The 13,452-nt window shown below is 43.4% G+C and overlaps 1 long non-coding RNA gene across 1 annotated transcript; it reads left to right on the top strand.

Annotated features, from left to right (window-relative positions):
- Positions 1–7,942: 7,942 nt before the first annotated feature.
- On the top strand, positions 7,943–11,467 carry LOC114604836 (uncharacterized). The gene is made up of 3 exons (XR_013394509.1): positions 7,943–8,211; positions 9,090–9,179; positions 10,578–11,467. It is a non-coding gene; the product is annotated as an uncharacterized LOC114604836 (long non-coding RNA).
- The last annotated feature ends 1,985 nt before the right edge of the window (positions 11,468–13,452 follow it).

The following is a 13,452-nucleotide window of genomic DNA, read 5'->3' on the forward strand; positions in this document are numbered from 1 at the left end:
TTTGGATAGATTTGTGGATATTAACGCAGCAGCAAGAAGATGATCGGAATCCCCCTTCGGAACTTGAAATATGGGTCACCCCAACAAAAATTTAAAATTCGGCTTTGTAATTCGGAATTTATGTGATGTGATTTGATTTGACTTGATTGGTCGGTTAATAAACATTATTAAAAAAAAATAGGAGTGCCAGCTTGGCCCCACGATCATGGACGCCCGGGGCCATGGGTGCCATGCAGTGTGCATGGCCCTGGCGCCAGAATTTGTGGATGCCCAGCCCCTTCATGGGGAATTTTGTGGGTGCTTGGGCACCCAGGGCCCCAGGAAGTTGGCACCTATGGATCCCTCCACTGACTTTCACAGAGAAAGAGGGAAGGAGTTGATGGGGCTGGGTTTCTGACTCTCACAGTTTTTAGGGGATACAATGAAGATCTTTCCATTGACTTGCACCGGGGGATCATACATGCATATGAGAAACAGTCACCGTTTTTAATCCCTCCCTGCAGATCACTAGGATTGGAGTGCCCTGGGAAAGTATTTCACTGTGTTTAAAAGCTAGAGTTGTCTATCAATGTCAGGCGGCTGCCAGCGAATCCCACAGCCCAGGAAGTACAAAGACAAGGAATGTTCTTACCACCACCCTTTTACTCAGTATTTACAGAGATAGGCTTTAGAACCCAGCCTATTGGATAATGGTGTTGTCCCGTGTGAATCTCCACCATCCGTCTCTCCCTCTTCCTCATTTGTAAGTCTCATCCATCATCTCTCCTACATCACGTCACCTATGGGTGCTGCTATGTGCCTTCTTGCCTTTGAGCTCTTTGGTCTCCTACTTTCAACACTCGCCAGGTTCTGGGATGGGAGGACTGCAGTGCTTTCTAAAGACACTGTGTCCATCGGCTGCTGCCCCCCTGGTGCCAACTCTTCCTCCTCCTCTCCCATTATTTCCCAACTTTCCCCCTCATCTGCCTCTGAGCTATGATCTCCCTCAAACCCCTGTTGTAATTCTGAACTGTCTTCCTCTTCTCTGGAAGGGTCAGGCTGGGGAGGCGGTTCCACAATTCCTCCTCTGCCCAGTCCCTGGCAGTCAAATTGAAAAACCCACCCCTCTCAAGCTCTGGGAATTTCCCCAGTCAACTTGGTTCTGTTTCTCTCTTTTTTTCAGCAGCTGAGGCCACAGAACACCTTTGAAGCTTAGACACACCCCTGATCTGTCTCAAGATGTATTGTTAATGGTACAATATTACGCCGAAACATGGAAAATCCAGGATGCCTCATAATTTGAGGTTCACACAGGGCCAATACACACAACTATGGTGAGCATATTGGAATTTATACTATCAGCAAGGCTGACTAAAACTTCTTTATCATTATGAGATTAAGGCTGACATCCTATACAAGGGGAATAAGTCTCACTGAACTCAAACATCTGAATAGACTCAACTTCTGAGTAGCGGACTGCACTGTTGGAAGATTACTTTGGGGTGGGGGATAATTAGAGTAGATTTTCATGATTCTAATCAGAGACTTCAGATTTGCCCGTAAGAACCCTGAGGATCAAATGAGGCCCAAAACTGTTCATCCTTGCTCTTCAGAAACCCAGTGGATAATATTTGAATTCCTTTCCTCGCCTCTAATCATGCAGCTACTGATTTCAGAAAGTCAACATGAATATCAACACAAATAACGTAAACATGAGGAGATTATAACGGCAGCTGCCAATAAATTCTCAGCGGGTTATGCAGTGGACACTTCATTTTAACAACTTACTTCTTGTTTTGTGTGCGTGTATACAGAGGAAATTACCATTCTGATGAATGATGCTTAAAAAATCTTGAATGAATTTGCTCTCCCAGTTTCTTCAGAGCTACTCCGTAAGGAGGTAAATTTATGATGCATATTGTCTGGGAACACAAAGATAGTCAAGTATGAAATCATTCTTCCACCGCATGACTTAAATCCAGTATGGAAAGAGAGTGATAATCCTGATTATAAATGTAATAATCCTCTGAAATATTTTTAAATGGCAAGCAAATCAAAGGGATGTAATTTTAGCTTATCAGCAACTGACAGCAGTGCTGTAGCTAAATTTAGCAGCAGAAGTGCGAGTCATTCCAGAAGTGTAGTAGTATTTAAAGTTACTTATAGGAACTTGCAGATGTCACGCTGGGAAAACTGTTTCTTGGAGCACTTTTCAAACTGTTCCACCAACTTTGAAGGATGAACTAACAGCCTGAGCCTGTGAGTCACTATACAGCAGTCTTCCCCAACCTGCTGCCCTCCAGATGTGAAGAATATAAGAAGAGCCTGCCTGGATCAGGCCAATGCCCATCAAGTCCAGCATCCTCACAAGACGTTGTTATGCTCCAACTCTTATCACCCCCAGTCAGCACAGTCAATGGTCAGGGATAATGAATTGTAGTCCAAAACAGCTGGAGGACACCATCTTGGGGAAGGCTAGTATACAGGAAGTACAGTCGTACCTTGGAAGTCGAACGGACTCCATTCCAGAAGTCCATTCGACTTCCAAAACGTTCAGAAACCAAGGTGTGGCTTCCAATTGGCTGCAGGAAGCTCCTACAGCCAATCAGAAGCCGCAGAAGCTGCGTCGGACATTCGGGTTCCAAAGAACGTTCACAAACCGGAACACTCACTTCCAGGTTTGCGGCGTTCGGGAGCCAAAACATTCGACTCGCAAGGCGTTCGGGATCCAAGGTACGACTGTAGCTCATAAAATTATGTGTAAAGGTCCTAGCCAGTGCTATTTTTCTAGAAAAAGAGGTCCCAAAACTCACTACGAACGCCTCCCTTATTCTCTTATAATGGCAATGGTACCCATCTGAGAGGTGCTGGAACTGAGTTCCAGTGAGTTCTGGCTGAAAAAAGCCCCTGGTCCTAGCACTAGCAAACAGGAAGCGCCACCCCATTGCTGACACCTGACTCCAGACAAAAGTGGGCACAGCAGCAGTTATAAGCGTAGAATCACAGAATCATACAACTGTAGAGTTGGAAGGGACCCTCAGGATCATCTAGCCTGCAATGCGGAATCTCAACTTAAGCATCCTACCCTCTGGAGCAGGGGGAAACCAGCTTGCTGCATCTTCCATGTGACAGCCCTTGAGATACTTGAAGATGGCTATCATGTCTCCTCTCAGTCAGTTCTTATCCAAGCTAAACCATATCCAACTCCTTCAACCGTTCCTCAGAAGGTTTGGTTTCCAGATCCTCAGTCATCTTGGTTGTCCTTCTCAACACACGTTCCAACTTGTCAACATCCTTCTTAAATTGTAGTGCTCATAATTGGACACAGTATTCCAGGTGTGATCTGACCAAGGCAGAATAGAGCAGAACTATTACTCCCCTAGATCTGGACACTATGCTTCTGTTGATGCAGCTTAGAACAGCATTAGCCTTTTCTACTGCTGCATCACACTGTTGTCTCATGTTACGCTTGTGGTCTCCTAACACCTCTAGAACCTTTTTGCATGTACTATGGCCAAGCCAGGTATTCCCCATCTTCTATTGCATTAGTTTTTTCTTTGGCAAGTTGAAGTATTGATGAACAGCAGATGGGCAGCACTTCAAAGCTCCCCATTGTCTGATGTCACTGTGACATCACACGATTGACAGGCCCTGACCCCTGTCAAATTGAACCCATGAGAGATAGGGGAGGTAAGGCCCATCAAACAGATCCAGTCCCCTCCCCTCACTGTAGTTGTGTCCTGCACTGAGCGGAGGTGGTGGGTGGGCTCGATGGCTTCCATGATATCTTCCACCTTTATGATTCTATCATTCCTGCGGTCACAAAAGACACCTTCTTTCATTCATTCACCCTGATCTGGTGGAACGCTCTGTCACAAGAGACTAGGGCCCTGCAGGACTTGACATCTTTTCGCAGGGCCTGCAAGACAGAGCTGTTCCACAAGGCCTTTGGCAAAGGCACAGTCTGACCCCCTCTCTCCTTCTGCAATCCTCATAGAACTCTAGCCCAATGGTTGCCATTAATTTGATTCTGAATTGATTTTAGAATGAATTGATTTTAGAATGTATTTCAATTAATTGATTGTGATTTTATGTAAACTGTGTTACTTTTACTGTTGTTAGCCGCTCTGAGCCCGGCTTCGGCTGGGGAGGGCGGGATACAAATTAAAAATTATTATTATTATTATTATTATTATTATTATTATTATTATTAGCATGGTCTGATATCTCCATCCCCCATAAGGACAGGACTTTGATTACTAGCATTTGAGAACCGACTAAATCGCTCTTGATTTATAAACTACCTGAATAGTTAGACTACCCAGGAACCAGATTGCTCTGTGCTCCTCAGCAAAACAATTAATAAAGTTATTATCATCAATATCAAAAAAAGTATCTGCATACACTCAAGAAACAATTTGCACCCTTGGGGTGTATAGTTATACAGACTTATGTACAACAGCTTATAAAACCTATCCCAGCCTAATAAAAGAGAGAAAAGCTTTCTTCATCCAAATGTTTTGATGTAACAACATTTCCTTTACAATAAGCTTCGTAAAATATCTAGCCTGGAATAAAGTAAGAATTCTATCTGAAATCGCTAGCATGTCAGAAAAGGCTCCGATCTTCTTCATTAGGAGAGACTTTTTCCTGTGATGTTAGGAGTAGCTGTCCTCGAGGAACAAGGCCTTACACAATCTATTCAAATATAACTCAGTCCAATAAGCTCGTGTTCACTATTTGTTTCGGCTCAATCTCCTCGGCTGTCCCGATTTTTTCGACTGCAAGCTTTCCCAGACACGCCTGCACCTTGTAGCAAATATTTGCACACTTGTCTGTCGTAATAAAGTCCTGATGTATTAATGGAAATCCCAATAATTAAATTCATCGGCAAGGAGAGTCTATCGGGTGAAGATCCATGTTTTCTCATCTTGAAGAAGCTCTCCTTCAGCTAATTCTCCCCGTCATATATATATTCACTTTGTTAAAGCACTGACATATACAGAAATGAGAGAGTTAAAACACAGGTGACGGAGCACTGCTGTATGTGTACTTGCTTCTAACTGCACATGCATAGTGCTGTTAGAATTGTGGCATGGATTTGTTTTAATTTCAAAGAGAGAGAGAGACAGACAGACAGACAGTTGCATTTACAGCTCTCCTTTTTCTTAAGGAAGCTCAAGGTGGTGTTCGTGGTTCTCCCCCTCCTTATTTAATCCACAAAACAACCCTGTGAGGTAGGAATAATAATAATGATGATGATGATGTTTAGTTGTTTAGTCATGTCCGACTCTTCGTGACCCCATGCATGCCAGGCACTCCTGTCTTCCACTGCCTCCCGCAGTTTGGTCAAACTCATGCTGGTAGCTTCGAGAACACTATCCAACCATCTCATCCTCTGTCGTCCCCTTCTCCTTGTGCCATCCTTCCCAACATCAGAGTCTTTTCCAGGGAATCTTCTCTTCTCATGAGGTAGCCAAAGTATTGGAGCTTCAGCTTTAGGATCTGTCCTTCCAGTGAACACTCAGGGCTGATTTCCTTCAGAATGGAGAGGTTTGATCTTCTTGCAGTCCATGGGACTCTCAAGAGTCTCCTCCAGCACCATAATTCAAAAGCATCAATTCTTCAGCGATCAGCCTTCCTTATGGTCCAGCTCTCACTTCCCACTGGAGTAGCTCCCATTGAACCTAGTGGGATTTACTTCTGAGTAAACATACTTACAGTCTTGCCCATATGGGTATTATAGGATTTTGACTGTTTCTGATTTCAATTCAGCCAATTGCGGCAGCTAATTCACTAAATGGCCCCAGTGTGGAAAGAGACGACACGGTGTTCCCTTCATAGATTTCCCAATTCAATTCCGGAGAAGTATCAGTATTTTCAAACCAAGTGACCAATAACTTCACACTTTATCATGTTCTGATCAGAGTTACCACCCGAATTTCACCTCGAGCAAAAAAGAAAATTGACCGATTCCTGCAGTAGGAATTCATTTCTTTCTAAACAGAATATCGTTTTTCAATGTTTTGACATTTAATGTACTGTGCCCACGGCATTTCCTTCCCCTTTTAATGTTATGTACCACCTGTTATTTATAGTTCATGTATTTCTTAATCATATTGATCCAATTCTAATATTGATTACCAGTTTCTTTAATAAGGGCTTGGCAACATATGAGCAAATGCACGCATTTTATTTATCAAGGGCTCCCTTTATTTGTGCAAAAAAATGCGGTGGGGATGGGGGATAAAAACCTCTTCCAACCACAAGTGCAAATTTGAGGCATTAAGACTAATGGAGGCAATAGATTTGCTACAGGAAAAACTGACCTGCAAGGAAACAGACCATTCACCTAGAGTGAAACAGACCTTAGAGTTTGAAGAGAGAAAAAACGTTGGATGAATGAGTCCTCCCTCATTCATAGGTGCACAGTGGAGTTTGCTGCACCTTAAAGCTAATGTGGTCTCTTTTTCCTAGCCCCCACCTCTAGTCTTGTTCTCTTAATAACTCCTCTGTTGCAGTGTCTCAAGTTTATAGGCAAAGTAAGAGGCCATTTATAGGTGTTAAAATTTTATATCCTTCTGTAATTAAGCTGGATAGTTGAGTTGGAGCCGGTGTTCAGATGTTCAAGATTGACTTTTTTTTAAAAAAAAAAAGGGAAAGAAAAGGCCCAGTTGTTAACAGGAACTACCAAACAAAATGAACAAGAGCAGAATACAAGCATTTAGCTTATTAGTGTTACAGAACAGACTATAAACAGTTCTGGCGGAGCTGCCTGCCTCTTGCGGTCAAAATCTCTTTAAGGTGATTTGCAATTTCATCAGCGCCTTGCCGTGTTCAGATAAAAAAACCCACCTCCTCATCCTTTGATCACAAATACTGAACCTAACAAATATCTAATGGGGGAGTTTCTGGAATTTGATCTAAAGGCACAGAAATTGAGCTGAATATAATTTATTTCCCACCCATCTACCAACCTACCCTTCTGCCAAATCAAATGATACATTCCTTTTTATTTCATTGATTTCTTTAAAACGGAAACAAGCGATTGTGGAATATAAAGATATTTTGTGCAATTACATTGTTGATTAGACCTGTTTATATGATTTTGTAATTGGCTTGCAAGAGATGACCAATCAGGCTCCAGGAGGAAGTTAATCAGCCTATTAGGCTGGTAGGATAGTAGAATGCAACAACTGATTGGCCTGCAGGAGAAGACCAATCAGGCTCCAGGAGGGAAGCAGAATCAGCCAATCAGATGGGACTCATTGTGTTAAGAATGTATATAAAAGCCTGAGGTTTGGGGGGGGGGGGATTGAATCACTGTTTTACAAGCTGCAATAAAGAGCATGAAATCACTGCAGGACTTGGAGTATATTTCATGCTGCTTGCTTGGCAGTACCACACACACAAATGCCGCCTCTTGGCAAATAGTCTCCTTCCATCCTTGTTCTTGATGCAGATATTTTACCCCCCCCCTTTTGTTCTGGACATTGATTTTCACTCAGCCCTTCTTCCCTGGTGGGGGAGGCACCATTTTGTGGTTCGCTTCAGGTGCCAACAGGTCTTGGCTCAGCCTTGAACCCTGAACCCGTGATTTCCCAAGGAAAGCTGAACGACTTTGATTTCCTAAAAAAACGCTCAACAACTTTGGCTGCCCCTCTTCTACTAACAAAAATCCTGGCTACGCCCATCCCTGAAGCCATCACCAAAAAAAGCTTTTAAGCTCAAAGAATGAAGCGGTAACATCAGGAATGTAATGGACATATGATTGCAATGGGAGCAGGAAACCTAATTATTATTTTTTTGAAAAAATGTATTAAATTTAAATAATTTGGATGGATTTGTTAAAATTTGAAAACTAATAGATAGATGATAGATATAGATAGATGATAGATAGATATAGATGATATATAGATAGATAGATAGATAGATAGATAGATAGATAGATAGATAGATAGATATAGCTTTTAAGCTCTTTGCCTTGTTTCCATTGAATTTCAACTGGCCAGCCCCCAAAAGCATATGGTTGAAATCACACAGGTTAAATGCATGTAAGATGCAACAGTACTGTATTAGTGTTGTGGTATTAGTATTATTTTTGCTATATTAACTTCGCTTTATTATTATTATTATTATTATTCTACAATCTACATTATTATTCCTTCAGTTGTAGTTTTCTGTTCATATTACACCATTAGTCATCCTGGGGAAAATACATCCATGCTGAAGGTAAGAGATGTTCGTTAGTTAATTAATTAATAGAGATGGAAAGAGAGTCCAAGCTGAGCAGCAGAGGACACTCAAAACACCATAGAGCATAAAAGAAGATATATAGATGTAAGAATAATTCACTAGAATACTTTAACACAGGAAGTGAACGCTAGGGGAGAATTAAGAGGCAGCTGTAAACTCATATATATGCCTGTCATTTGTTAAATAAAGCTGTGTTTATGTTTGGAGTAACTAAAGGTGTCTGCACTTACTCAAAAGCAATATCTAGGATTTATTCGGAGAGCAACCCTCTTACAGTGAGCGAGAGAGAGAGAGAGAGACTGCAGAGTGGATGAGAATGACAAATCCCATTAAGGAGAAAAATGCAGGCATAGCCTGGGTACAAAGAGACCTCGCAAAACAATGTGGATTTTTTCTGGGCTAGAATAATGTTAATTATTGTAGCTACTAGGGCTCAGGGGTGGAGCAGTACTACTGTCCCAATAGGGATAGGGGTCAAGGTACCAAGGAAACACTTAACATTTATTACCCTGGAATTCTAGATCTGAAATCAGCTCTTTTATTTTGGGGTAGAAATCTATTCATTAAGACTATTAACTACAGGTTGGCATGTGCTTAAAATTATAATGAAAAACAGCAACGAAAGTGTAAATGACGGGTTTTGTTAACCTCTAAATATAATTCTGCCCGCCGCCACCCACCCAAAAAAACACCCTCCAGTAATATGTTTCATGCATCTAGTATAGCCCAAGAGGTCAGAGCCAATATCATTATGCAGTTCTTACCATTCCTAAGCCAAGATTAGCTTTCTACTTAACACTTACTCCAAGGCACTCCCAATTATTAAAAGGTCATTTATTTGTATTTTATTTCAGCTGCACATGGAACAACAGTGAAAAGACAGATTTGGAAGCCAATGGAAATGTGAATAAAGAGACGGGGTCTAGGTTACTGGTCAGATACAGGTATTCCTGGAGAACTTTGCAGTCCTTTACAGAGGAGGGACGCGGGTAGCGCTGTGGGTTAAACCCCAGAGCCTAGGACTTGCCGATCAGAAGGTTGGCGGTTTGAATCCCTGTGACGGGGTGAGCTTCTGTTGCTCAGTCCTGCTCCTGCCAACCTAGCAGTTTGAAAGCAAGTCAAAGTGCAAGTAGATAAATAGGTACCACTCCGGCGGGAAGGTAAATGGCGTTTCCGTGCGCTGCTCTGGTTTGCCAAAAGTGGCTCAGTCACGCTGGCCACGTGATCCGGAAGCTGTACGCCGGCTCCCTTGGCCAATAAAGCGAGATGAGCGCCACAACCCCAGAGTCGTCCGTGATTGGACCTAATGGTCAGGGGTCCCCTTTACCTTTACCTTAAGGGCGAAGAGACAGAAGCCCGTATCTGTAACAGAGAGAACAGCATACAAGGTGAAAAAACTCACAAAGCAAACTCTCTTTCCTGGGACTCTACCAGTGGCGTAGCAAGGTCAGGTGGTACCCGCTACGGAAAATTTCTTGTCACCTCCCCCCACATTGAAATCTATTTGGACCAGGGGTCAGCAACCTAAGGCCCATGGGCCACAAGTGGCCCATGGGGGTTGTTTAACTGGCCCATGGACCCCGGCCATCTGCTCGGTCAGCTCCCGTGCGCCATGCTAAACCTGTGCGGAGCAGAGCGGGGACTGCCTTCCACAATGCTGGCCGGCTTCCCATTGGCTGCAAGAAGCTCCTGCAGCCAATGGGAAGCTGCACATGCCTCCTCTATGCTGGAAGGAGCACCGGAAATAGCATTTGCACATGTGTGTGTGCGCGCACCTCCGGCCCACCGCAGCGTCTGCAGGACCGTGAACCGGCCCAAGCCACAAAAACTTTGCCAACCCCTGAGTTGGACTCCCAAGAGACTGTGATCTACTCACAGTATAAAAAGACTGGCTGTGATCTACTCATTGTCATTGCCAGGAGTTGTTCAACTTTTTTAGGGGAGGGTTGGCCAAAGTTGTTGAGTTTTTGGGGGGATTACAAGATTTGGGTCCTGAGTTGAGGACACTCTTGCTTCTCTACTTCCCTCCTCCCTTCACTTGTTTACTCGGCTGCCTCCTTCCCGTCCTCTCTCTGCCCGTCTGCATGCCAGCGTGGTGTAGTGGTTAAGAGTGGTAGACTCGTAATCTGGTGAACCGGGTTTGTGTCTCTGCTCCTCCACATGCAGCTGCTGGGTAACCTTGGGCTAGTCACACTTCTCTGAAGTCTCTCAGCCCCACTCACCTCACAGAGTGTTTGTTGTGGGGGAGGAAGGGGAAGGAGAATGTTAGCCGCTTTGAGACTCCTTCGGGTAGTGATAAAGTGGGATATCAAATCCCAACTCTTCTTCTTCTCCTCCTCCAGCAGCCCAGGAGTGCAGGGATGTCAAAAAGGCAAAGCGTCACAGCGTCACAGCTCCCTCCCTCCCCCCCCCCCGACGGCTTGCGGTAGATGGGATTCATGGGCAGGCACCCCTCGGGGGTGACACCCAGGGCAGTCCGCACCCACCGCACCCATCTTGCTCCGCCCCTCAACCACATCAGGTCCAGATGAAACTACTTATGTATGCAACCATGGCTGCGTGGACTCTGTCAGCCCAGAAATTGAAAGATGGTACAACTCTGACCAAAGAAGAGTGGCAGACAAAACTATGTCGAGATGGCAAAACTTACTGGAAGGATTAGAAACCAGGTCTTTAATAAACAATGGGGGGAAATTTTAATTTATTTGAAAAGATATTGTAAACAATTGGTAGGATTGACAGAAAACTTGCAGTAAAAAGTTGAACTATGGATTGACAAAGGATTCATAATAATAGAGTTATGAAAGAGATGCAGAGGGGGAAATCATTACATTAAGATCCGCAATGAGGGGGAGAGTCAAAATGGATTATATGTTTATGGGCATAGTTCCTCAACATTCTGAGATGTGTAACACTCTCTGATTTTTTAAAAGAAGACCAAGAGTAATTTTTTTGTGATGTGCTTAGCAGAAATAATCAGTAGCTCTGGGTGGAAACGTCATAAGCCTAGCTCCATTTTTAATTTTTCTCCTGTGCAAGGGGCAGTATTCTCAGTCGTAAACCAGTTTCTCCAGATGAGATCTCGTGCCCACCCTGAATGCCACCATTTTCAGCCGATATAAGAATCGCCAGAGCATGAGGCATACTTTGGCCATCCTTTCTCTGGCTTCCATATAATAGAATTTCCTTCGCAAGCCCAACTTTGCCAGCTTTTGGAAGCACACACACACACAAAAACCAACAACCCGGCATCATTGTGATGAACAAACAGTGACTTGGGGTAATGAGACGGTTATTCTTACAATTGTTTGCAATTTTCTTTTCCCTATTGTTAGCAATTCATGCTATATTTTGATGGGTAAGCTGTCGTGATTTTGTATTAAGCAAGGCAACTCTTTAAATATAAAAAGCATACATAATTAGATTGTCCTTAATTTTTTAAAAAAAAAATAATAATGCATGAATAAAGCTAATTTGTCTTAAATTGTTAACAAGGCAATAGGAGAGAAACCAATTGTTACTTTTGTAAATACAATGCAGATGGTTACTAGCTGCCGTGCGTAATCCTTCATAGATAATAGAATTGCCTCTAGCCAGTTAATGTGCAGAACATGCTGTTCCCTTTGTCAACATTTTGTGTTCCCTAGAGAGAACAAAATGAGATCTATCTTATGGTTTGTGGTGATCGATGTATGGCTGAATTGCCAGGCAAAACATGTGCACACAGTCCTCATATGGGCAGGAAAGCAAAGTCTAATTCTTGAGTTACAGTGGCTTTGATAGGATTATGTCAACCCCCCCTGTGACTTTATAAGGAGTTCATCTATGAACTGGATCTGCACAATGCCATCTCAATTTAAAGTAGTTCTTTTGTAAAATAAAATCTCACGCTGCTCCCTTGCTGCACAACAACCCATTTTTTACTCGTGGTACATATGCATACACGACAGAAACCCAGCAAAGATGTGCAGATGACAATTCTGGGCCTAATGGATTTATGGAGGGTGATCGTGCCAATGTCCCCCTGTGACCTCTATACATCAATCACTGGTTCACCACAGAGCCTATAAGCATATATCTTGTGTGAATGTAGGCTGAGTGTGGGGAGATCCAATCTACTATATATTCTGGAAAGTAGTTTTTCCATTTGTTTGTTTGTTCTCTCTGCGTTTGTACGCCTCTCGAGATGTCTTCACCAAACATGGCACAAGGCTTCTCAAGGTCCACTCTTTGTGGATGTTGGATGCTGGCTGCCATATTGAATCAAGGTGGCAGACCAAAATGTGGCTTTGGCATGACTTCACCTGTTTTTTGGTATCGGCTCTGCCACCTATGAAGCTATCATCACCAAACTCTGCACAAGAGTTCCTGGAGTAAACCTGGTGGACTTCATTGACGTTTGGATGACAGCTGCCAATTTGAATAAAGATGGTGGACCAAATCATGACTTTGGTGTGACTTAATCCAGTTTTTTTGTGTGGAGGGTCCAAATTCACAAATCACACTATCCACACAAAAATCACAGTATTTTTCGGTTACCAAAAATTCCCATGTGGCACCGGGCACTCCCCACTAGTCCACATATAGAGGGGGCAACAAGTAAATCATGTTCCCTCTCTTTTCACTATCTCCAGAATTGTCATCTGCACAGGACTAAGAAGTTGGCCATACAGACTTGGACACCAAAGAGAGGAGGACTAGAGAACTCTGTTTCCATTTGGTCTCTTTAATTTTCAACCGTCTCCAAAAGTCTTGATGGACATTACAAGGCAACATTATCATTCCCTGGTCATGTATGTAGACTCACTACAACAGTGGCAGAGGCCAAACACCTCCCAGGGTCAATAGAAGCAAGACTGAAGTTCTGTTGCCAAGAAAAGATGAGAAGGAGGTGGCTGTTGTTGTTACTGATGTGACGACCGAGTTGCAACGGCCAACTCCTGCTTCTTTTTTTAGGGCAAAGAGCTGCAGAAATGAGATTAGTGGGCCTTTGGGTAGAACATGGTCATCATATGATGCATGATGGACACACACCTCAGTCACACAACTTGCTGCCCAGGCAGATGACTGAACCAGACCTTTAGAAAACAGAGAACCTTTCAGGCAGTAGTGGTCAGCAGGGTAGTGTAGTGTTGCTCACCTTCCTCCCCAACATTGAGTAGGGCCATGGGTGGCGCTGTGGTCTAACCCACTGAGCCTCTTGGGCTTGCCAATCAG

Source organism: Podarcis muralis, chromosome 10 (genome assembly GCF_964188315.1).
Source record: "Podarcis muralis chromosome 10, rPodMur119.hap1.1, whole genome shotgun sequence".
NCBI classification, from domain to species: domain Eukaryota; kingdom Metazoa; phylum Chordata; class Lepidosauria; order Squamata; family Lacertidae; genus Podarcis; species Podarcis muralis.